The sequence below is a fragment of the Pseudophryne corroboree genome, chromosome 11 (assembly GCF_028390025.1).
Source record: "Pseudophryne corroboree isolate aPseCor3 chromosome 11, aPseCor3.hap2, whole genome shotgun sequence".
Taxonomy (NCBI): Eukaryota; Metazoa; Chordata; class Amphibia; order Anura; family Myobatrachidae; genus Pseudophryne; species Pseudophryne corroboree.
Genome location: NC_086454.1, coordinates 104,196,748 through 104,221,355, shown reverse-complemented (window position 1 = coordinate 104,221,355; position 24,608 = coordinate 104,196,748). Strand labels below are relative to the sequence as shown.

At 45.3% G+C, this 24,608-nt stretch overlaps 1 long non-coding RNA gene across 1 annotated transcript in view; it reads left to right on the top strand.

Annotated features, from left to right (window-relative positions):
• The first annotated feature begins 1,833 nt into the window (after positions 1 to 1,833).
• LOC134969982 (uncharacterized) overlaps positions 1,834 to 24,608 on the top strand; it is a 64,508-nt gene continuing 41,733 nt past the window's right edge. Inside the window, exon 1 of the long non-coding RNA XR_010189600.1 lies at positions 1,834 to 1,939. This is a non-coding gene — a long non-coding RNA (uncharacterized LOC134969982). The remainder of the gene's footprint in view (positions 1,940 to 24,608) is intronic.

Below are 24,608 nucleotides of genomic sequence, written 5' to 3'. Positions count from 1 at the left end.
TTAAACTAAAAGCTGAGTTTGTTCCCATTGTCACAACGATCAGGGTTATTCAGAGTTGTTAGCAAACAAGAAAAATAGCAAATGGGAAAAACTATATTTCACTGCAGGTGGGGCAGATGTAACATGTACAGAGACAGTTAGATTTGGGTGGGTTATATTTTTCTGTGCATGGTAAATATTTTACATGGTAAATATTTTACACTGCAATTTAGATCTCAGTTTGAACACACTCCATCCAAATCTAAAGGGGGGGGGGGGGGGGGGGGGTACTCACAGAGCTATCACTGCTTAGAACATAAGGAATCTGACTAGATTGCTTAGATTTTAAGCAGTGATCTCTCCGTGTTTACCCCCACAGTGATAGCGATGTGCAGCCCCACGCATCGCTATCGCTAGTGCTAGATTGGCCTGCATACAGGCTCAGTCTAGCAGTTCACTCATTTTACCTACTGGGTGAAATGAGTGCCCCCCGTCTCCCCCTGCACACTCGCACTGTGCTGTGTGAGGGAAGAGATGTGTGCTGAGCAGTTCGCTCATCACACATCTCTCCCCAAATTGGGCCGTGAATACGGCCCTTAACTCTGGCCCCAAATCTTCATCTGGCCCCAAATGACAATGAAAGGAGATGGATTAGTTATGGGTAGTCTAGTGCAAGTGCAGTGACTGGGGAAAGATTGTTCTGTAGTTGCTGGGGGCTCCCACATGTCTGTTCCCCGTGTCATCACTTCAATAAGAAAGTCTTTGTTATTGTATCTACTGTATGTGGAGTTATCATGTAAACTGCATATAAATGTGCTTTACTATCGCAGCATATACAAGACAAACATGTCTGTATACCTGATGCATCTTTCAAACATCACAGCCAGGAATGTGCTGGATCTTGCACCCTGCAATTTCCTGGGTCTCCGCCCGATCCTGCTAAAGAGCAGGTTGGGTACTTAGTCTCAGGTAGCTTGCATTCACACACAAACATCCCAGGTTGATGTGTATTCATGTGTAAAAACCCAGGACTTTTGTGCTAGTGTGAAAGGGGTATAAGTAGATTAATCCTAGATATTAATTCCCATATACATGCAAGTTGTTTTATTTGCAATGGTCACACTCTTAAAAATATATTACAGTATATTACAGTATAATGAGCAACACAATATTACATTTATGTACTGATGGTGTAATGGATAGCATTACTGCCTCACAGCACTGAGGTCATGGGTTTGATTCCCATCATGGCCCTATCTGTGTGGACTTTGTATATTCTCCCCATACTTGCATGGGTTTCCTCTGGGTTCTCCCGTTTCCTCCCACAATCCAAAAATATACTGGTAGGTTAATTGGTTCCCAACAAAATTAACCCTAGCATGAATGTGTGGGCTTGTACATGTGATAGGGCATATAGAATGTAAGCTCCACTAGGGCATGAACTAATGTGAATGGCCAAATAATCTCTGTAAAGTGCTGCGGAATATGTGTGCTCTATATAAATAACTGGTAATAAATAAATGAGCATGCAAATAACTAATTCATATATCATTACACTGATAGAGCTTAGGATACCATAGATCAGTTTCCCCAAATCTGTCATTACAGTGCAGGTTTTAGGAATATCTATAATTGAGCACAGGTGACTTAATACCTCAGTCATTATGTTTTAACCATCTGGACTCTAGCATGGATATCCTTAAAACCTGGACTGTTATGTCGGCATTTGGGAAACTCGGCTATAGAACATACAGTAGGCTCCCAAACTCAGTCCACAGGACCCCAAACAGTTCATGTTTTCCAGGTCACCTAGAAGCTGCACAGGTGTAGTCATTACTCACTGACACATAAAAGATCTACTTGCAATGCTATGCAGAGCCCCAGAAAACATGAATTGTATGTAGTTCTGAGGACTGAGTTTGAGAACTTTTGCTACAGATGTGATAATGACAGAACTACAGTAAGTCAATATATTGTATACACTCATGCACATATATATAGCAATACAACTAATGGAAGCATGACTTACCGGGTAATGACAGGATGCTGGTAAAGCAGCAGAGGGCGAGTATGAGTGCTAGCTGCATTGTGAGCCACAGATCTGAGTCAGTACAGAGTATAAGGAGAGTGAGTGAGGAGTGGAGGTGAGAGGAGTCTTTATGTAGCAGTCCCATCCTACTCTCCTACTGTATGTTGGAGGTCTGTGTATTGTGGGAGGGGCCACACTGAACAATACAGACTCCATGTCTACAGTCACATAATAATGTTATCACACTACAAGTTACATTACAGGGTCACACAGCTACATGGTATCTCTAGTTATTAGTCTTATCTGCTTACATTTTACATAGCAAACGTTACATCTCTTTCTCACCTAAATTGTTTCTGTTACACATTCAGTCATTCATCTTCTAATATTTCTGTTATTACTGATAGATGTACTGTTCATGTTATTTCCCAACATTATAATTGTTCTGTGTTCCGTAATGCCAAAAATTTTATTTTTACACACATAACATGTATACTTCACCCTTTATAAACTGGTGAGTGAGGGCTGCAAAGGGAACCATTCTAAAAAAAGGGGGATATGTTACCCCCATGTTGTAGGAGTGCCAGGCTCTGTGTGTTTGGATGCAGATTTCCTGGCCCCACAGCAGGAGTTCCGGTATCCAGCCTGAGTATGCTGGGACTGCGATTGATGGTGATCTGATGCTGTATCATCAGACGCAGTACTCGGGTCAGTGCTGCATGCAGGAGGCGTCTTTTTCCTCAGGAATATTTGAGCATCGCTGCTGTGACCAAAAATGCTGCATTAATGCTCACTGCCTCCATCTCTGAATCAGGGCCAATGTCCACAATAAAGTCAAACCTACCATCTGTGTTATATTGTATGTTGTGACATATACAATATTGTGTATATTGTATCTTATATAAATTGATTACTTATTGTATAACACAAAGAGGTTTCAATAGACACCAACCAGTCATTGTTCCACAGTTACAATGATAGAAATAGGGGTGTCAAGTAAAGAACCATGTTGTAGACAAGTTCTACATGAGTCCCTTAAAATGCCCATGCCAGACCCAGCTCTGAATACAGCCCAAGGCTGCACACACTTCACAGGAAGAAGTTTTATTTAGCTAAAGGCTCACAGAACTTATACTGTAGTTAGGTATTCAATTTAGGCAATGACAGCCGGGTGCTGCACTACCAATGGATTCTTTGTCATCTTGCAACCACCAGCATTGCCGATTTTACTATATTCTGAATAGGTCAGATCTCATGTTACCCTGGTGGCAGCTCAGTGTGAATGGGTCCTTGAAAAACATCCTGGGTCAAGTGCCCTGGCATTTCAAGTTAAATAGCAGGGTTGAACATGGGAGAAACCCAGGTTACCTGGCAGTGTGAATGGGAAAACCGGGTCATTTAACGTCAGTCCCGTTCAAATCCCATGGAGAGCCGACTCTCTAACACTAGAAGATAATATACTCTTTAAACATTGGTAGAATCAGAGGTGGATTTAAATTTTAAATCCATCTCTGCCCTCCACCCCTACCTATCCTCCAGCGGTATGGGTGGAGGGCAGCTTTGATGTCACATGGGCAGTAAGGGGTGTTCTATCTTCCACTCAGCATGTAGTACCTGGAGCAGTAATTTCTGCTAATTACGCCTTTACTGCACAGATGGTGGGAGATGGGGCAGGAGGGTAAACACTGAACTGTAAAAGGGGGCATTGGGAATGAAGGGGCTCCTGTACATGACTTCAAGGATGGTAGGGGGTGTTTAATATGCAGGAGAGTGGTGGATAGTGGAGTAGGTTTAATATTCATCATTTTCCGGTCGGAGAGCATCTTGCTTGACTCCAGAATCCAGTTCCTGGATTTAGATTTCTTAGCTTTCAATTAGATAAAACGCTAAAGAGTCCCACCTTATAGGAGGTACTGGGGACTTGGGGATCAAAGTTCAGGAAGCCAATGAAATCCATCAGAACATATAAAACTGCATACCAGGCGTGTGGAGCTGAATCAGGCTGAAGGCTGGAAGGCTGATATCTCTGGTTCTGGGCATAGCAGTGACAAGCTTCCAGTCTCCACCGAGGGAGAGTCCCAACTTTTGGAATATTCCCTCAGAAACCAGACAGAACCTGTGATATCTGGCTGGGAAGAGCCATTAAAAGGCTCAGATGGGGACCACTGCTTTGAAGTCTGATTATTCCGGTTCCCCATTGCCAATTTTCAAAAATCTGGTACCCCTGTAAAAAGGGGACCCACAGCTATCAGCCTAGGGCCCTTAGACTCCTGGGCCCATGGGCAAGTGCCCATTGAGCCCATTCGAAAAGATGGCCCTTAATACACCACTTCCCTCACTGAATGTATCAGGTCCCCATACCACATTATTATACCCTCACTCACTGACAGCATTGTATATGAGTGACCCAAGCTTACTGATTATAGCAGGCCCCATCACCTAAAATACTCATTATTATCCCCCCTCACTCACTGACTGCATTTCTAACAACATTTTATAATATCCATTATTACACCCCTTCGTCATTGTCTGTATTCATTATATAGTATATCAGTGCTTCACTCACTGATTGTAGTGCCTAAAGGCACTGATATATAACACAATAAAGTCACTGATTGAGAAGTGCAGTAATGGGTATTATAAAGGATGGGGTATATATAGTACAATCAGTAGGGGTGGTACTGACAGATAATGCAGGCACCCATACCTTATATTAATTATTATTACAACCAAAGACATTAGTGCCTCCCCCTTACTGATTGTAGCAGCCTAGCAGGTCACCCATCCCTTATAATACCCATTATTACACCCCTTAGTCAGTGTGACTGTACTGATTATATATCAGCACCCCTTACAGCATATGGCAATGCCCCTTAGGAGGCCCCTGTGATTGCATTTCTCTGATGCGCCCTTCATGCCCCAGTCCGACACTGTAGCTACACATACACACAAACACATGGGGCCAGCCGAGTGAGACAGCCAGATATCGGAGATTCCGGATGGGCTCGTATGTTTTTTTTTTTTAAAGTGGCAATCATTTATAAGGCAAAGCCAGGTTGGTTTTACCTTGTAAATAATTGCCACTTTAAAAAAAGTACAAGGTCGGACAGAATCTTGGAGCTTCAGCCACCTTGCACTTCATTACAGCCTATGAAGAGAAATAGGGCTAATTTGGAAGTAGAATAGAACAGGGAGAGTTTAGGTCATGATAGGGATAGTCTTTCATACTGTCAGTTTTAATTGAATATATGCAAATAAAACAGCTCAATGTAGCTTAATATTCTTTGGTGACATATTACAGAGTGCCTGTTATTATATTTTGCACTGCACTTTCATTTAGAATTCATCTGAATAAAGGGGTAATTCAGACCTGATCACTGCTGTGCGTTTTTGCACAGCGTGTGATCAGGTCTAAACTGCACTAGAGATGAGCGGGTTCGGTTTCTCTGAATCCGAACCCGCACGAACTTCATGTTTTTTTCACGGGTCCGAGCAGACTCGGATCCTCCCGCCTTGCTCGGTTAACCCGAGCGCGCCCGAACGTCATCATGACGCTGTCGGATTCTCACGAGACTCGGATTCTATATAAGGAGCCGCGCGTCGCCGCCATTTTCACACGTGCATTGAGATTGATAGGGAGAGGACGTGGCTGGCGTCCTCTCCATTTAGATTAGGGTTGAGAGAGAGAGAGAGAGATTGACCTGAGGCTGTGATACTGTAGAAGAGAGTGCAGAGTTTAGTGACTGACGACCACAGTGACCACCAGACAGTGCAGTTGTTTGTTTTATTTAATATATCCGTTCTCTGCCTGAAAAAAACGATACACACAGTGACTCAGTCACATACCATATCTGTGTGCACTGCTCAGCCCAGTGTGCTGCATCAATGTATATATATATCTGACTGTGCTCAGCTCACACAGCTTATAATTGTGGGGGAGACTGGGGAGCACTGCAGTGCCAGTTATAGGTTATAACAGGAGCCAGGAGTACATAATATTATATTAAAATTAAACAGTGCACACTTTTGCTGCAGGAGTGCCACTGCCAGCGTGACTAGTGACCAGTGACCTGACCACCAGTATATATAATATTAGTAGTATACTATCTCTTTATCAACCAGTCTATATATTAGCAGCAGACACAGTACAGTGCGGTAGTTCACGGCTGTGGCTACCTCTGTGTCGGCACTCGGCAGCCCGTCCATAATTGTATATACCACCTAACCGTGGTTTTTTTTCTTTCTTTATACATACATACTAGTTACGAGTATACCATCTCTTTATCAACCAGTCTATATATTAGCAGCAGACACAGTACAGTGCGGTAGTTCACGGCTGTGGCTACCTCTGTGTCGGCACTCGGCAGCCCGTCCATAATTGTATATACCACCTAACCGTGGTTTTTTTTTCTTTCTTTATACATACATACATACTAGTTACGAGTATACTATCTCTTTATCAACCAGTCTATATATTAGCAGCAGACACAGTACAGTGCGGTAGTTCACGGCTGTGGCTACCTCTGTGTCGGCACTCGGCAGCCCGTCCATAATTGTATATACCACCTAACCGTGGTTTTTTTTTCTTTCTTTATACATACATACTAGTTACGAGTATACTATCTCTTTATCAACCAGTCTATATATTAGCAGCAGACACAGTACAGTGCGGTAGTTCACGGCTGTGGCTACCTCTGTGTCGGCACTCGGCAGCCCGTCCATAATTGTATATACCACCTAACCGTGGTTTTTTTTTCTTTCTTTATACATACATACTAGTTACGAGTATACGATCTCTTTATCAACCAGTCTATATATTAGCAGCAGACACAGTACAGTGCGGTAGTTCACGGCTGTGGCTACCTCTGTGTCGGCACTCGGCAGCCCGTCCATAATTGTATACTAGTATCCAATCCATCCATCTCCATTGTTTACCTGAGGTGCCTTTTAGTTGTGCCTATTAAAATATGGAGAACAAAAATGTTGAGGTTCCAAAATTAGGGAAAGATCAAGATCCACTTCCACCTCGTGCTGAAGCTGCTGCCACTAGTCATGGCCGAGACGATGAAATGCCAGCAACGTCGTCTGCCAAGGCCGATGCCCAATGTCATAGTACAGAGCATGTCAAATCCAAAACACCAAATATCAGTAAAAAAAGGACTCCAAAACCTAAAATAAAATTGTCGGAGGAGAAGCGTAAACTTGCCAATATGCCATTTACCACACGGAGTGGCAAGGAACGGCTGAGGCCCTGGCCTATGTTCATGGCTAGTGGTTCAGCTTCACATGAGGATGGAAGCACTCAGCCTCTCGCTAGAAAAATGAAAAGACTAAAGCTGGCAAAAGCAGTAGCACCGCAAAGAACTGTGCGTTCTTCGAAATCCCAAATCCACAAGGAGAGTCCGACTCCAATTGTGTCGGTTGCGATGCCTGACCTTCCCAACACTGGACGTGAAGAGCATGCGCCTTCCACCATTTGCACGCCCCCTGCAAGTGATGGAAGGAGCACCCGCAGTCCAGTTCCTGATAGTCAGATTGAAGATGTCAGTGTTGAAGTACACCAGGATGAGGAGGATATGGGTGTTGCTGGCGCTGGGGAGGAAATTGACCAGGAGGATTCTGATGGTGAGGTGGTTTGTTTAAGTCAGGCACCCGGGGAGACACCTGTTGTCCGTGGGAGGAATATGGCCGTTGACATGCCTGGTGAAAATACCAAAAAAATCAGCTCTTCGGTGTGGAAGTATTTCACCAGAAATGCGGACAACAGGTGTCAAGCCGTGTGTTCCCTTTGTCAAGCTGTAATAAGTAGGGGTAAGGACGTTAACCACCTCGGAACATCCTCCCTTATACGTCACCTGCAGCGCATTCATAATAAGTCAGTGACAAGTTCAAAAACTTTGGGTGACAGCGGAAGCAGTCCACTGACCAGTAAATCCCTTCCTCTTGTAACCAAGCTCACGCAAACCACCCCACCAACTCCCTCAGTGTCAATTTCCTCCTTCCCCAGGAATGCCAATAGTCCTGCAGGCAATGTCACTGGCAATTCTGACGAGTCCTCTCCTGCCTGGGATTCCTCCGATGCATCCTTGCGTGTAACGCCTACTGCTGCTGGCGCTGCTGTTGTTGCTGCTGGGAGTCGATGGTCATCCCAGAGGGGAAGTCGTAAGCCCACTTGTACTACTTCCAGTAAGCAATTGACTGTTCAACAGTCCTTTGCGAGGAAGATGAAATATCACAGCAGTCATCCTGCTGCAAAGCGGATAACTGAGGCCTTGACAACTATGTTGGTGTTAGACGTGCGTCCGGTATCCGCCGTTAGTTCACAGGGAACTAGACAATTTATTGAGGCAGTGTGCCCCCGTTACCAAATACCATCTAGGTTCCACTTCTCTAGGCAGGCGATACCGAGAATGTACACGGACGTCAGAAAAAGACTCACCAGTGTCCTAAAAAATGCAGTTGTACCCAATGTCCACTTAACCACGGACATGTGGACAAGTGGAGCAGGGCAGGGTCAGGACTATATGACTGTGACAGCCCACTGGGTAGATGTATGGACTCCCGCCGCAAGAACAGCAGCGGCGGCACCAGTAGCAGCATCTCGCAAACGCCAACTCTTTCCTAGGCAGGCTACGCTTTGTATCACCGCTTTCCAGAATACGCACACAGCTGAAAACCTCTTACGGCAACTGAGGAAGATCATCGCGGAATGGCTTACCCCAATTGGACTCTCCTGTGGATTTGTGGCATCGGACAACGCCAGCAATATTGTGTGTGCATTAAATATGGGCAAATTCCAGCACGTCCCATGTTTTGCACATACCTTGAATTTGGTGGTGCAGAATTTTTTAAAAAACGACAGGGGCGTGCAAGAGATGCTGTCGGTGGCCAGAAGAATTGCGGGACACTTTCGGCGTACAGGCACCACGTACAGAAGACTGGAGCACCACCAAAAACTACTGAACCTGCCCTGCCATCATCTGAAGCAAGAAGTGGTAACGAGGTGGAATTCAACCCTCTATATGCTTCAGAGGTTGGAGGAGCAGCAAAAGGCCATTCAAGCCTATACAATTGAGCACGATATAGTAGGTGGAATGCACCTGTCTCAAGCGCAGTGGAGAATGATTTCAACGTTGTGCAAGGTTCTGATGCCCTTTGAACTTGCCACACGTGAAGTCAGTTCAGACACTGCCAGCCTGAGTCAGGTCATTCCCCTCATCAGGCTTTTGCAGAAGAAGCTGGAGACATTGAAGGAGGAGCTAACACGGAGCGATTCCGCTAGGCATGTGGGACTTGTGGATGGAGCCCTTAATTCGCTTAACAAGGATTCACGGGTGGTCAATCTGTTGAAATCAGAGCACTACATTTTGGCCACCGTGCTCGATCCTAGATTTAAAGCCTACCTTGGATCTCTCTTTCCGGCAGACACAAGTCTGCTGGGGTTGAAAGACCTGCTGGTGACAAAATTGTCAAGTCAAGCGGAACGCGACCTGTCAACATCTCCTCCTTCACATTCTCCCGCAACTGGGGGTGCGAGGAAAAGGCTCAGAATTCCGAGCCCACCCGCTGGCGGTGATGCAGGGCAGTCTGGAGCGACTGCTGATGCTGACATCTGGTCCGGACTGAAGGACCTGACAACGATTACGGACATGTCGTCTACTGTCACTGCATATGATTCTCTCAACATTGATAGAATGGTGGAGGATTATATGAGTGACCGCATCCAAGTAGGCACGTCACACAGTCCGTACTTATACTGGCAGGAAAAAGAGGCAATTTGGAGGCCCTTGCACAAACTGGCTTTATTCTACCTAAGTTGCCCTCCCACAAGTGTGTACTCCGAAAGAGTGTTTAGTGCCGCCGCTCACCTTGTCAGCAATCGGCGTACGAGGTTACATCCAGAAAATGTGGAGAAGATGATGTTCATTAAAATGAATTATAATCAATTCCTCCGCGGAGACATTGACCAGCAGCAATTGCCTCCACAAAGTACACAGGGAGCTGAGATGGTGGATTCCAGTGGGGACGAATTGATAATCTGTGAGGAGGGGGATGTACACGGTGATATATCGGAGGGTGATGATGAGGTGGACATCTTGCCTCTGTAGAGCCAGTTTGTGCAAGGAGAGATTAATTGCTTCTTTTTTGGGGGGGGGTCCAAACCAACCCGTCATATCAGTCACAGTCGTGTGGCAGACCCTGTCACTGAAATGATGGGTTGGTTAAAGTGTGCATGTCCTGTTTTGTTTATACAACATAAGGGTGGGTGGGAGGGCCCAAGGACAATTCCATCTTGCACCTCTTTTTTCTTTTCTTTTTCTTTGCGTCATGTGCTGTTTGGGGAGGGTTTTTTGGAAGGGACATCCTGCGTGACACTGCAGTGCCACTCCTAGATGGGCCCGGTGTTTGTGTCGGCCACTAGGGTCGCTTATCTTACTCACACAGCTACCTCATTGCGCCTCTTTTTTTCTTTGCGTCATGTGCTGTTTGGGGAGGGTTTTTTGGAAGGGCCATCCTGCGTGACACTGCAGTGCCACTCCTAGATGGGCCCGGTGTTTGTGTCGGCCACTAGGGTCGCTTATCTTACTCACACAGCGACCTCGGTGCAAATTTTAGGACTAAAAATAATATTGTGAGGTGTGAGGTATTCAGAATAGACTGAAAATGAGTGTAAATTATGGTTTTTGAGGTTAATAATACTTTGGGATCAAAATGACCCCCAAATTCTATGATTTAAGCTGTTTTTTAGGGTTTTTTGAAAAAAACACCCGAATCCAAAACACACCCGAATCCGACAAAAAAAAATTCGGTGAGGTTTTGCCAAAACGCGGTCGAACCCAAAACACGGCCGCGGAACCGAACCCAAAACCAAAACACAAAACCCGAAAAATTTCCGGCGCTCATCTCTAATGGATAGTATACTTAATGACGACACAGAGGTAGGCACAGCAGTGGCCTTCCGTATCGTACTGCTATATATAGTATACTGGTGGACACTGTGTCGGCAAACTGCAAAACTAAAATGCACCACAGGTATAGAATGTAGATGGATAGTATACTTAATGGATGACGACACAGAGGTAGGTACAGCAGTGCACTCTGCACTGTACTCCTCCTATATAATATTAATTACTGGTGGTCCCCAGTCCCCACAATAATAAAGCAGCACACTGAGCACAGATATGGAGTGTTTTTCAGGCAGACAACGTATACTGGTGGTCACTGTCAGCAAAACTCTGCACTGTACTCCTGCTATAGCTGCTCCCCAGTCCCCACAATTAAGCAGTGTGAGCACTCAGCACAGATATATTATGCAGCACACTGAGCACAGATATGGTATGGAGCATTTTTTTCAGGCAGAAAACGGATAAAAACTGGTGGTCACTTATCAGCAAAACTCTGCACTGTACTCCTCCTAACAGCTGCTCCCCAATCCTCCCCACAATTAAGCAATAAACCAATCAACTTCTACAATAAACGGAGAGGACGCGACGCCAGCCATGTCCTCTCCCTATCATCTCCAATGCACGAGTGAAAATGGAGGCGACGCGCGGCTGCTTATATAGAATCCGAATCTCGCGAGAATCCGACAGCGGGATGATGACGTTCGGGCGCGCTCGGGTTAGCCGAGCAAGGCGGGAAGGTTCGAACCTGCCTTGGACCCGTGTAAAATGGGTGAAGTTCGGGGGGGTTCGGTTTCCGAGAAACCGAACCCGCTCATCACTACATAGAACACAATTACTTATTTGCAGTCTTATATCCCTTTCGCACCAATAACCGGGTCCAACCTGCGTTATTGAATTTGGTTTCAAGCTGAGTCCAGCTTCTTGAAATCGTGTTTGCAATGCAGGCTGGACCCGGGTTATTGCTGGGTTATCTCTTTGCTGGTGCATGGAGATGACATCATCTCTAATTGCTGGTAATCCAGCTCTCTGCATACTAATAGCGTGACTCTTTACCACATTTTCAAGATCAGTCCCGGGATTAACCTTGGTCACAGTCCAGGCGCTGAACCTGGGCAGTCCCTTTCACACAAAGCCAGGACACAGGTTGCCCAGGCAATATAAAATGTGTGTTTTTGGTCCAATTCAGCCCAAGCCCCATAATGTTTCTAGGACAATGTAATATAAGCAGGATGTGACCTTAGCAGTGATTATTAATATCACCTCATTCAATCTACATCTCATAGGAGTATTGGATGTGTATGTACTCCCATCTGACATAACTGTACAACCGGTTTGATAAGCACAATACTCAGCACTATAGAGCAGAAGACGAGACTATTTCTACCATTACAATCCATACAGTTTGTGTCAACTGTAACAAATTAAAAGGTAACTGTGTTATTCCTTATTGTCTGATAAGAGCTCTTTGATCTGCGATGATGTCTGTCGGTGGGTATCAGACAATTCAAATACAGATTAGTCTGTTTAAACGGATTAAAACTTTGCTGTGATTGAATTAACAAAGAAGCACTAAATTATCTAATCATCAGCAAACCGGCACAGACATCAGATGAGATTTCCAGTCAAATGCAGAACAACTTACTTTATTATACTGAATCCCAAACTCAGCAACAAAGTTCAATTGTATTTAATTTGTAGCACTCAATACAATTTGTGATTTATCTATAATATCTTCTTTGCACTGCTGAGGTCCATCATGTTATCACCTCTGCTCTCTGCTGCATTTTCATGATGCTATTGTGACTTTAATATGTAATTGCATGAAGTGCCATAATGATGAGACAGGAGGTGGGGCCAACACTATGCCGCAGTCTACTCACAGATCTGGGCCCTCTACTCACTGAGGGGTAAATTTACTAAAGCTTCTTATAATGAAAAGTGGGAATGTTGCCTATAGCAACCAAGCAGATTCTGTATGTCATTTCTCTATTGCAACCTAGAAAATGATAGAATCTGGTTGCTATGAGCAACATCACCACTTTTAATTTTTAGAAGCTTTAGCAAATTTACCCCATAGGGTCATAATTATCAGATTACAGTAATTCACCAGTTCTCAGAAAATTGACTTTTTTTTTTATGTAATGCTGATATTTATCAGGGTACTGCAGCAGAAATAAGAGATATCTATTGTGGTCCCTCATTTATCATTCCCAAAAACTGTCACCATAGCTGTGTATAGGGACTGTGATTACGGCAAATTTACCAAGATCCAATAAGCTAAGGTTATGTACACATCAGTGGGAGTTGCGGAGGTGGGAGGAGCAGGGACATGCTGCATTTGGTAGGTCCATCGGGTTATGCAGCATATGACCAGCGGGAGTGCGCCTCAAACCCAATATTGAGCATACATACTATACAATATCATAAGCCAATAGCAGATGGATCGTATGCAATATTACATAGTGTGTACGCACCCTTAGCTTCAGATGGAGTTAGTCCATAGTAGCCTCTGTGCTAATGTTCAACATTTCTTATTGGAAAGGGATCATTTGGATATCTACCCTTTAGCCTATACTGGAGCATTAGCCTCTGTAGGAAGCTATCGCTTTACTTCCAACTGTTCACTGGGCTATCATCAGTGTCTGTGCCCCAACATGGACTGTTGCTAAATACCACATTTATATTATTTCTTGTTGTTGTTTCTTTATGCAGAAATGATATTTAATTGGGCAAAATTCATAATATTATTAAAATGAACTCTAGATCATGGATCTCAGCAATGTACAAGATGGCTGTTCCAGGGTAAAGACCATGACACAGCAGGTTATTTATTAAACTATTTCTAAACAGGGCTACATAGTGTGCCCAACATGCCAAAAATGACTGCAGCAACCCTGCATTATGTGTTTTTCTACTTGCTGTAATACAAAGGGCAGATTTGGCTATGAGTGATGTTCTCGTTGTCACTCGTTGCTGTTCATGAGTGCTGCTCCTGCCAGCCAGCTCCCAACTGTCACTTTTACCATTTGGGATTGGCTGTGATGTCTATAAAGTGCCTTGAGTCCTATGGGAGAAAAAGCACTATATAACGTTGTGCTGTCAGATCGCAGAGAAACTGCAAAGAGAAGCAGCTGGCAGCAGTAGGTAAGTGTGGCTATAGATGGAGAGACACAAGGGGGTATGCGAGGGTTGGTAAGGCTGGTGATGCAGTGGCTTGGAAGGATAATGCTGACGCTTTGGGGAATGTAGTGCAGAGGTACAGGGGTTGGACAAGACCAATGTACACAGGGGGATGATGCTGAGATACACAGCAGAGAATAAGGCTGGGAAACACAGAAGAGAAGAGTCAATGGCTGGAGATGTTGAGACCCAGAGCAGAGGAACCTGGAGAGACATAGGGGAGATGTGAATGTAAACACCATGGTGGTGCTGGAGAAACAGAGCATGGATGTTGCTGTAGAGACACAGGCAAGGATGAGGCTGGCAAGACATTGGGGAAAATGAATCTGGAGGACAGGGGCGGATTGGAATGGAAAACCAGCCCAGGAAATTGATGGAGCCCTAATGATTAAAGGGGTAGGGTCTGTCAAGCAGGGCGGGTCTCTCCTTATGTGGCCTGACTTACATCTTTTGCTGCAGTTGTGTCTGTGAATTTATAGTAATGTTGCTACAATGCACTTCCCTTGTGTACATGCTTGTAAATATGCAAGGACTGAGACTCCCACTGTCAGTGCCTACAGATGCTGCAATCATGCTTTGTGTGTTTTTAAATGCTATGCTAGGTGCAGATCATCCAAGTATGGCCTCCAATGTGTGTGATTCAGCATTTCTGTAAACAACCACTGTCAGCAACATGCCCATACTACATTACCTTTTGTGTCTGGATATCAAACCCTTTTCTAAACGCCCAGGGAATTCCAACACATTTCTAATACATTTCTTGATGCATGCATCTGAATCCGTGACTCTGTACGAACAGCATCAGGACGCATGTGTGGTGCAACACAAATGCATGCACAGACTAAAAACACATTGGCCCCACAGAAAAAAAGCGCATTGGCACCCACAGAGAACAAAAAAAGTCTCCCACAGAGAACAATAAAAAAAAACATTGCCCCCCACAGGAAATTAAACAAACATCCCCCACATTGGCCTCCACAGAAAAAAATCCACTGACCCCCACAGAAACCCCCCAAAACATTGGCCCATACAGAAAACAATAAAACACATTGGCCCCCACAAGAAAAATGTAAAACACATTAGCCCCCACAGGTTTACCCACACACACTGTTACGTGGACTACAGTGTGCAATAGGCTTTCCAATGGTTCTGGCTGGTGCTCATGCAATTACCCTTGCCCAGCAGTCTTTTAGCCTCCTGCAGCCAAAGACTGCCTATAGCAGCCGCCTCTCCAGGGCAGATTAGGTCCACCCCGTACGCAGATGCCCCCAGATTTTATGTATAGACACGTTCTCACATGAGCAGACTGGTTCTCACGCGAGCTGACAGGTTCTCACAAAAGCAGGAACTATCACCAGTGTTTTGGGAGTGTACTGGGGAAGAATATAAATGATGCTGCACCAATTACTGCTAGATTGCACAGTCCCGGCTCCTAAGCAATGCCCAGGATGCGTGCCTCTTGGTGCTAACACACACACTGGCCCTACAGAAAAAAAAACACATTGGCCAACACAGGAACAAAAATATGGTGGATAGTGTATGTCCCTGGGTTGGAAGGGAGTATTGTGTCTACAGGGGCTGACACACAGACGCTGCCACACTGGCCCAAACAGTAATAAAAACACATTGACCCTCATATAAAAAACATTGAAACCCACAGAAAAAAATATTGCCCCCCACAGGGAAAAAAACACATATGGACACCCACAGAAAAATACAAAACATATTGGCGCCACACAGAAAAAAAACACATTGACCCTGGACAGGAAAAATAAAAAACTATCCCCCACAGGAAAAAAATAAAACACATTGGCTCCCACAGATAAAAAAATAAAAACATTGGCCCTCACATGGAAAAAAAAACACATTGAGCTCCACAATAAAAAATTTGGTGGATAGTGTACATCCTTGGGTTGCAGGGGTGGGGTGGGATGGGGACACTGATGCTGACACACAGACTGATGCTGACACACTGATGCTGACACACTGATGCGGACACACAAACAGATGCTGACACACTGACACAAATGTATATATAGACATGAGCACAGTTTAGGAGGCTCATAGCAGGGACCCCTGACACCCACTTAAGCACATACACCCCCCCCCCCCTGTGCAGTAGACACCAGCAGGCCCCTCTCTCCCTCCAGCAGTGAATAGCAAACACCCTCTCTGACACCCCACAGCAGCCAGCAATCCCTTTGTGCCCCCCACTGTGGCTCTCTCCCCCTGCAGCAGCTATCATGCCCCCCTCTCTGCCCCCAGCAGTGTCTCTCTCCCTCCACAGTGTCCAGCAGCCTCCCTCTCTCCCCCCTCTTCCACCAATGAGTCTTAGTGCCCACTTATGGGCAGACTGGGGCACAATATATGAATTGGCCAGGAATGGGGGAAGCACAGCCAGTAAGGAGAGGGTGGGGCCTGGGAGAGGGTGGGGCCATGGGGCCAAGCCCACCAGCAAACCATTCCAGTATTCCCATGGCCCAATCCAACCCTGCTGAAGGAACACATGCAAGGCACTCATACACCAATTGTAGTGTAATCATGCAAGTGGTTCATCCCAGAATCTTTAGTCTCATGCAATAAGCTGTCCAGTTACAGCTAGCAGCAGCATGGTTGCATTCCTCATGCAATCTTCTCTGCCAGCACCCTTATCACTACTAGCCTCCGAAAATAAGACCAACTTTCCTCCAGCCATCCAACTGACCAACTGGTCTATACAACTGAAAATGGTGCTTCACACATCTAACCAAATTTCTCATCAGAGTAGCCAACTAGAAAACGTTATTATTAAACCAGCCAACTTCCCTCCAACTTGTGATGTCACAGAAGTAGACAGATAGGGGTATATTTACTAAGGTCCCGATTTTGACCGAGATGACGTTTTTTTCTTCAAAGTGTCATCTCGGGAATTTACTAAGCAAAAATCTCGGCAGTGATGAGGGCATTCGAAATATTTTGGAATTCCTAGGAAAAAATTACGAATCAATACACCATCGCTCAAATACGCCTGCAATTTGGTAGAAATCGGTCATTTACTAAAAAGTGCAAATCACAAACACTGCCGACAATAGCCAAACACTGCCGTGCTGAAATACAATTCGTGAAAAAGTGCTAAAAAAAAACAGACCTGCTTTTCCCCCCCCCGTGTTTGGATAGGCATGCACGGATCCATGAGATCCGTGCATGTTTATTAGTGGGAAGGGGATGGGAAAGTGTTATTTAAAAAAAAAATGCGTGGGGTCCCCCCTCCTAAGCAAAACCAGCCTCGGGGTCTTTGAGCCGGCCCTGGTTGAAAAAATATGGGGGAAAAAATGATAGGGGTTCCCCCATATTTAAACAACCAGCACCGGGCTCTGCACCTGGTCCTGGTTCCAAAAATACGGGGGACAAAAAGCGTAGGGGTCCCCCGTATTTCTGAAACCAGCACCGGGCTCCACTAGCCAGATACATAATGCCACAGCCGGGGGACACTTTTATATAGGTCCCAGCGGCCCTGGCATTACATAACCAACTAGTTACCCCTGGCCGGGGTACCCTGGAGGAGTGGGGACCCCTTCAATCAAGGGGTCCCCCCCTCCAGCCACCCAAGGGCCAGGGGTGAAGCCCGAGGCTGTCCCCCCCCATCCAAGGGCTGCGGATGGGAGGCTGATAGCCTTTTTGTAAAAAAATTAATATTGTTTTTAGTAGCAGTACTACAAGTCCCAGCAAGCCTCCCCCGCAAGCTGGTACTTGGAGAACCACAAGTACCAGCATGCGGAGGAAAACCGGGCCCGCTGGTACCTGTAGTACTACTACTAAAAAAATACCCCAATAAAAACATAAGACACACACCTTGAAAGTAAAACTTTAATGCATACATCCACACCTCCATATACACATACTTACCTATGTTCACACGAGGGTCGGTCCTCTTCTCCATGTAGAATCCATGGTGTACCTGTTGAAAAAATTATACTCTCAAAATCCAGTGTAGAAGGCTCCTCTTGTAATCCATTTGTAATCCAGGTACTTGGCAAAATAACAAAACGAACACCCGACCTCGCACTGAAAGGGGCCCCATGTTTTCACATGGGACCCCTTTCCCCGAATGCCAGAAACCCCCTCTGACTTATGTCTAAGAGGGTTCCATCAGCCAATCAGGGAGCGCCACATTGTGGCACCCTCCTGATTGCCTGTGTGCTCCTGTACTGTATGACAGGCAGCACCCGGCAATGTTACAATGTAGCGCCTATGCGCTCCATTATAACCAATGGTGGGAACTTTGTGGTCAGCGGTGAGGTTACTTTCGGTCAACCGCTGACCATAAAGTTCCCACCATTGGTTAGTAGTAGTACTACAGGTACCAGCGGGCCCGGTTTTCCTCCGCATGCTGGTACTTGTGGTTCTCCAAGTACCAGCTTGCGGGGGAGGCTTGCTGGGACTTGTAGTACTGCTACTAAAAACAATATTATTTTTTTTACAAAAAGGCTATCAGCCTCCCATCCACAGCCCTTGGATGGGGGGACAGCCTCGGGCTTCACCCCTGGCCCTTGGGTGGCTGGAGGGGGGGGACCCCTTGATTGAAGGGGTCCCCACTCCTCCAGGGTACCCCGGCCAGGTGTGACTAGTTGGTTATGTAATGCCAGGGCCGCTGGGACCTATATAAAAGTGTCCCCCGGCTGTGGCATTATGTATCTGGCTAGTGGAGCCCGATGCTGGTTTCAGAAATACGGGGGACCCCTACGCTTTTTGTCCCCCGTATTTTTGGAACCAGGACCAGGCGCAGAGCCCGGTGCTGGTTGTTTAAATATGGGGGAACCTCTGACATTTCCCCCCCCATATTTTTGCAACCAGGACCGGCTCAAAGAGCACGAGGCTGGTTTTGCTTAGGAGGGGGGACCCCGCGCAATTTTTTTTAGGATTTTAACACTGTGCACCTTTTAAAAAAATTAAATCAATGAAGCCCAGCACGGATCTCTCAGGACCGGCCGAGATTCATTGTATTAAAGTCGGCAGTGTTTTACAAGACACTCACGTAAAACACTGCCAAAAAAAATGAATGACATCGACATCGGGAAAACCGAAAATGCAGAATACGGCAGCTTAGTAAATTAGTCGTACTAAATTCAAAAAGTTGCAAATTTACACTTTCGATGCCATTCGTGATTGAACTTTGACCTCAGACGGGAAAATACGAATTTTAGTAAATATACCCCATAGTGTCTGCCTACTTCTGCATGTTTTGAATAAATATTTTTTTTTATTTCAATATGTGTGATTTTATTTTAATTTTACCAATTATATTTTTTATTATACCAATGTATCACAGCTTATTCTGTATTGTGTGTTTTGACTTAGCTGCAAAAATAACCTCTTTATATCGGGCGCTAATAGTATTTTCTGTTAAATAACATTTTGAATATAGTAAAACTCAGCTGCAAAAAGTTAATGACCTGGGGTTCACAGGTCAAATAAATTACACTGGACCACCCAAGTGCAATTAACCACAAAACTCCAATTTGAAAAAACTCTTGCGCTATAGTTATATAATTACAAGATATGGCTGACAAGAATGACAAACTCCTGATAAATTCAAAATATATTTACTATTGTATAAATTATCATATAATAAAACAAGACCGGTCTTTAAAACATCAAAAAATAATAACAAATATGTATACTTTCTAATACATGGAGGTGGACTTAAGCGTACTCTGTGCACAGACGTGTAAAAAAAACAAGCTCTATAGCTATATGGCTTAATGAGGTCAAAGAATGTTTTGAATCAAGTGTGGCTGCTGGTAAGACCCATATATTAATTGTTCCCAATGGATAGTCACTTTGTATCAAAGATCTTTATGATGTGAAGATCCAACATGTAACAATAGAATGGATATGAGCTTTTTGTAACCGGAAACTTTACGTGAGATGTGAGCAAGTGGTATCAGCACAAATGCATCCCGACGACCACCGCAGTGGCTTGGAGCTGCGGGAAATAAAGGCACCTGCAATGGCGCCCGCTGTGATTTAACCTGCTCAGTCGCGATGCTCCACGAGTATCCACCTCTACGTGCCGTTTGCAGGCACCGGTCAGCGGCTCCTCTTTGTATGAAAACAAATTCCAAAGGAGGAAGCCCCTGTGGGAGGAGCGAAACGCGTCAGAAGTTGATTCTGTTGGACCCCAGCTGAAGTTAGACCCATATCACGAACTGGCTGCAGCATTCTTCTGCCTGGAATTTGTTTTCATACAAAGAGGAGCCGCTGACCGGTGCCTGCAAACGGCACGTAGAGGTGGATACTCGTGGAGCATCGCGACTGAGCAGGTTAAATCACAGCGGGCGCAATTGCAGGTGCCTTTATTTCCCGCAGCTCCAAGCCACTGCGGTGGTCGTCGGGATGCATTTGTGCTGATACCACTTGCTCACATCTCACGTAAAGTTTCCGGTTACAAAAAGCTCATATCCATTCTATTGTTACATGTTGGATCTTCACATCATAAAGATCTTTGATACAAAGTGACTATCCATTGGGAACAATTAATATATGGGTCTTACCAGCAGCCACACTTGATTCAAAACATTCTTTGACCTCATTAAGCCATATAGCTATAGAGCTTGTTTTTTTTACACGTCTGTGCACAGAGTATGCTTAAGTCCACCTCCATGTATTAGAAAGTATACATATTTGTTATTATTTTTTGATGTTTTAAAGACCGGTCTTGTTTTATTACAGGTTGAGTATCCCATATCCAAATATTCCGAAATACGGAATATTCCGAAATACGGACCTTTTTTGACTGAGAGCGAGATAGTGAAAACTTTGTTTTTTGATGGCTCAATGTACACAAACTTTGTTTAATACACAAAGGTATTAAAGATATTGCATTCAATGACCTTCAGGCTGTGTGTATAAGGTGTATGTGAAACATAAATGAATTGTGTGAATGTAGACACACTTTGTTTAATGCACAAATTTACAAAAAATATTGGCTAAAATGACCTTCAGTCTGTGTGTATAAGGTGTATATGTAACATAAATGCATTCTGTGCTTAGATTTAGGTTCCATCGCCATGATATCTCATTATGGTATGCAATTATTCCAAAATACCGAAAAATCCGATATCCAAAATACCTCTGGTCCCAAGCATTTTGGATAAGGGATACTCAACCTATGATAATTTATACAATAGTAAATATATTTTGAATTTATCAGGAGTTTGTCATTCTTGTCAGCCATATCTTGTAATTATATAACTATAGCGCAAGAGTTTTTTCAAATTGGAGTTTAGCTGCAAAAATGTATAAGAACAGCACTTTGTATCTCACAATGTAAATGTAGCACAATGTAGCTGTAACACAATCAGGAGCGGTCCTTGGTGCAGGCAAGCAGTGCCTTTGCCCGGGGCGCTGCGGCCTGGGGGCGCGGCCGCAGTCACCCCGGAGGCGCCGCAGCCTGCCCGCACTCCGCTCCCCGCTCCACGGCTGCAGCAGACGCCGTGGGCTGTGTGGGCATCCACTGCAGCCGGCTCCAGGCACAGACACTAGAGGTCGTTATTGACCTCTAGTGTCTGTGCGGCGCTATGGGAGAGACGTCATTGACGTCTCTCCCATAGAGAGGATCGGGCGGCCAGACTGACGGAGCAGCAGCAGCAGAAGAAGCAGGAGCGGGGCAGTGGTAAGTATTGTTTTATTATTTTGTGTGTGTGTGTTTGTAAGCGGGGGCACAGCGACAGGGGGCAAATAAAGAGGGTGCACAACAACTGGGGGCAAATAAAGAGGAGGCACAAATACTGGGGGCAAATAAAGAGAGGGCACAACTACTGGGGGCAAATAAAGAGGAGGCACAAATAAAGAGGGGGCACAAATACTGGGAGCAAATAAAGAGGGGGCACAACTACTGGGAGCAAATAAAGAGGAGGCGCAAATAAAGAGGGGGCACAAATACTGGGAGCAAATAAAGAGGGGGCACAACTACTGGGGGCAAATAAAGAGGAGGCGCAAATAAAGAGGGGGCACAAATACTGGGAGCAAATAAAGAGGGGGCACAACTACTGGGGGCAAATAAAGAGGGGGCAAATCAACTGGGGAGCACAGCTACTGTGAGCATAACTGGCCACGCCCCTCCCCTATGAAGCCACGCCCCCACACACTAACTGTTTTGCCACGGAGGGGGGGGGGGGGCGCCAGTGGAAACTCTCGCACTGGGTGCCACAAGGGGTAGAACCGGCCCTGAACACAATATAGATGTAAAACCAACCATGCTGAATATAATGGGCAACAAAAGACAGTATGTGTGTGTGTGTGTGTGTGTGTATGTGTGTGTGTATATATATATATATATATATATATATATATATATATATATATATATAATTTTTATAGCCTGCCGCACACAATTATAGTCCATGGTAAGAGTGCTGGTCACATAATCAGTTGCAGTAGTCTCAATAAAAGAAACCCGCACCTCCAATTAATACATAATAAATCCTTTATCAAAATATATGTGTTAATTGAATTAAACAGCAAAGGCATCAAAAAGGAGTATCAGAACAAGCACATGGGATACCTGCTGGAAGCAAACTGCATAGCTCCGCAGTGTAGCAGCTGATCCAGGATGAAGGTGCCTTTTTGAGCACCGAAATGGCTTGATGACTCACTAACCTACTGTCACCGGAGGCTTGCATCATGATCAGCTGCTACACTGCGGAGCTATGCAGTTTGCTTCCAGCAGGTACCCCATGTGATTGTTCTGATACTGCTCTTTGATGCCTTTGGTGTTTTATTCATTCAACACATGTTTTTTGATAAAGGATTTATTATGCATTAATTGGAGGTGCTGGTTTCTTTTATTGAGAATATATATAGTCTTTATTTATATATCACCGGCTGACTTATAGGGGTGTGGATTATAGGGCTGACAGTAACTAGGTCGACAGTCATTAGGTTGACCACTATTGCTCGACAGTGACTAGGTTGACACAGTAATTAGGTCGACCTGGAAAAGGTCGACATTAGTTGTTGTTGTTTTTGGGGGGGGTGTTGTTTTCTTTGTAAAGTGACCGGGAACCTCAATTAGTGCCCCGTGGGCCTAATTAATACATGATCGTTAGTGTTTTTTTTTTTCATGCCTGCGATCAGGTAATCGTCGCCTACAGCGGGGGGAATTCTCTGTGCAGGTGTGCGATCGCATGTGCGGAGAGCTGCACAAACAAAAGTTTGTGCAGTCTCTGTATAGCCCAGGACTTACTCAGCTGCTGCGATGATCGGGGCCGGAGCTGACGTCAGAAACCCTTCTTCCAAATGCCTGGATCCTCCTGTGTTTTTCCGGACACTCCTCTAATATGGTCAGTTACCACCCACAAATAGCCTCTTCCTGTCAGTCACCTTGCGATCGCCCATGCAATTACTTTGTTTGCACCATCTTGCCGGGCGATCCCCGTCACTGCGGACCGACGCACCTGCGCATTGAGGTGCATGCGCAGTTCAGACACGATTGCCCACTGTGGGAAAATGCACAGCAGTAATCGGGCCTGAATTACACCCCGTGTCTCCTTGCATGGTTTGCTTTGCTCACCGTGCTTCGGGTTATTATTCCCAAATGTAGTTCACGTGGATCATAAAGTATGAAAAAGTTCAAAAAAATTAAGAAAAAATGTGAAAAACTCATGTTGACCTTTTCATGTGTCGACCTTTGCCATGTCAACCTGATGCATGTTGACTAATAGTGGTCAACCTATTGAGTGTTGACCTAAGTGTTGTGGACCCAAAGACCGGACACCAACTTATAGAGAGGATAGGTGACAAGTACTGGTTGTCTTGAAGGGGGGATTGTACAGTGCTGGCTGCTCTGGGGTAGTGATAACTAGGTGCTATCACTGCTGCTGGGGGCTGTACTGGGGAGGGTAGTGTATGGTGCTGGCTGCTCTGGGGTAGTGATAACTAGGTGCTATCGCTGCTGCTGGGGGCTGTACTGGGGAGGGCAGTGTATGGTGCTGGCTGCTCTGGGGTAGTGATAACTAGGTGCTATTGCTGCTGCTGGGGGCTGTACTGGGGAGGGTAGTGTATGGTGCTGGCTGCTCTGGGGTAGTGATAACTAGGTGCTATCACTGCTGCTGGTGGCTGTACTGGGGAGGGTAGTGTATGGTGCTGGCTGCTCTAGGGGTAGTGATAACTAGGTGCTATCGCTGCTGCTGGTGGCTGTACTGGGGAGGGTAGTGTATGGTGCTGGCTGCTCTAGGGTAGTGATAACTAGGTGCTATCACTGCTGCTGGTGGCTGTACTGGGGAGGGTAGTGTATGGTGCTGGCTGCTCTAGGGGTAGTGATAAATAGGTGCTATCGCTGCTGCTGGTGGCTGTACTGGGGAGGGTAGTGTACAGTGCTGGCTGCTCTGGGGTAGTGATAACTAGGTGCTATCACTGCTGCTGGGGGCTGTACTGGGGAGGGTAGTGTATGGTGCTGGCTGCTCTGGGGTAGTGATAACTAGGTGTAATCGCTGCTGCTGGTGGCTGTACTGGGGAGGGTAGTGTATGGTGCT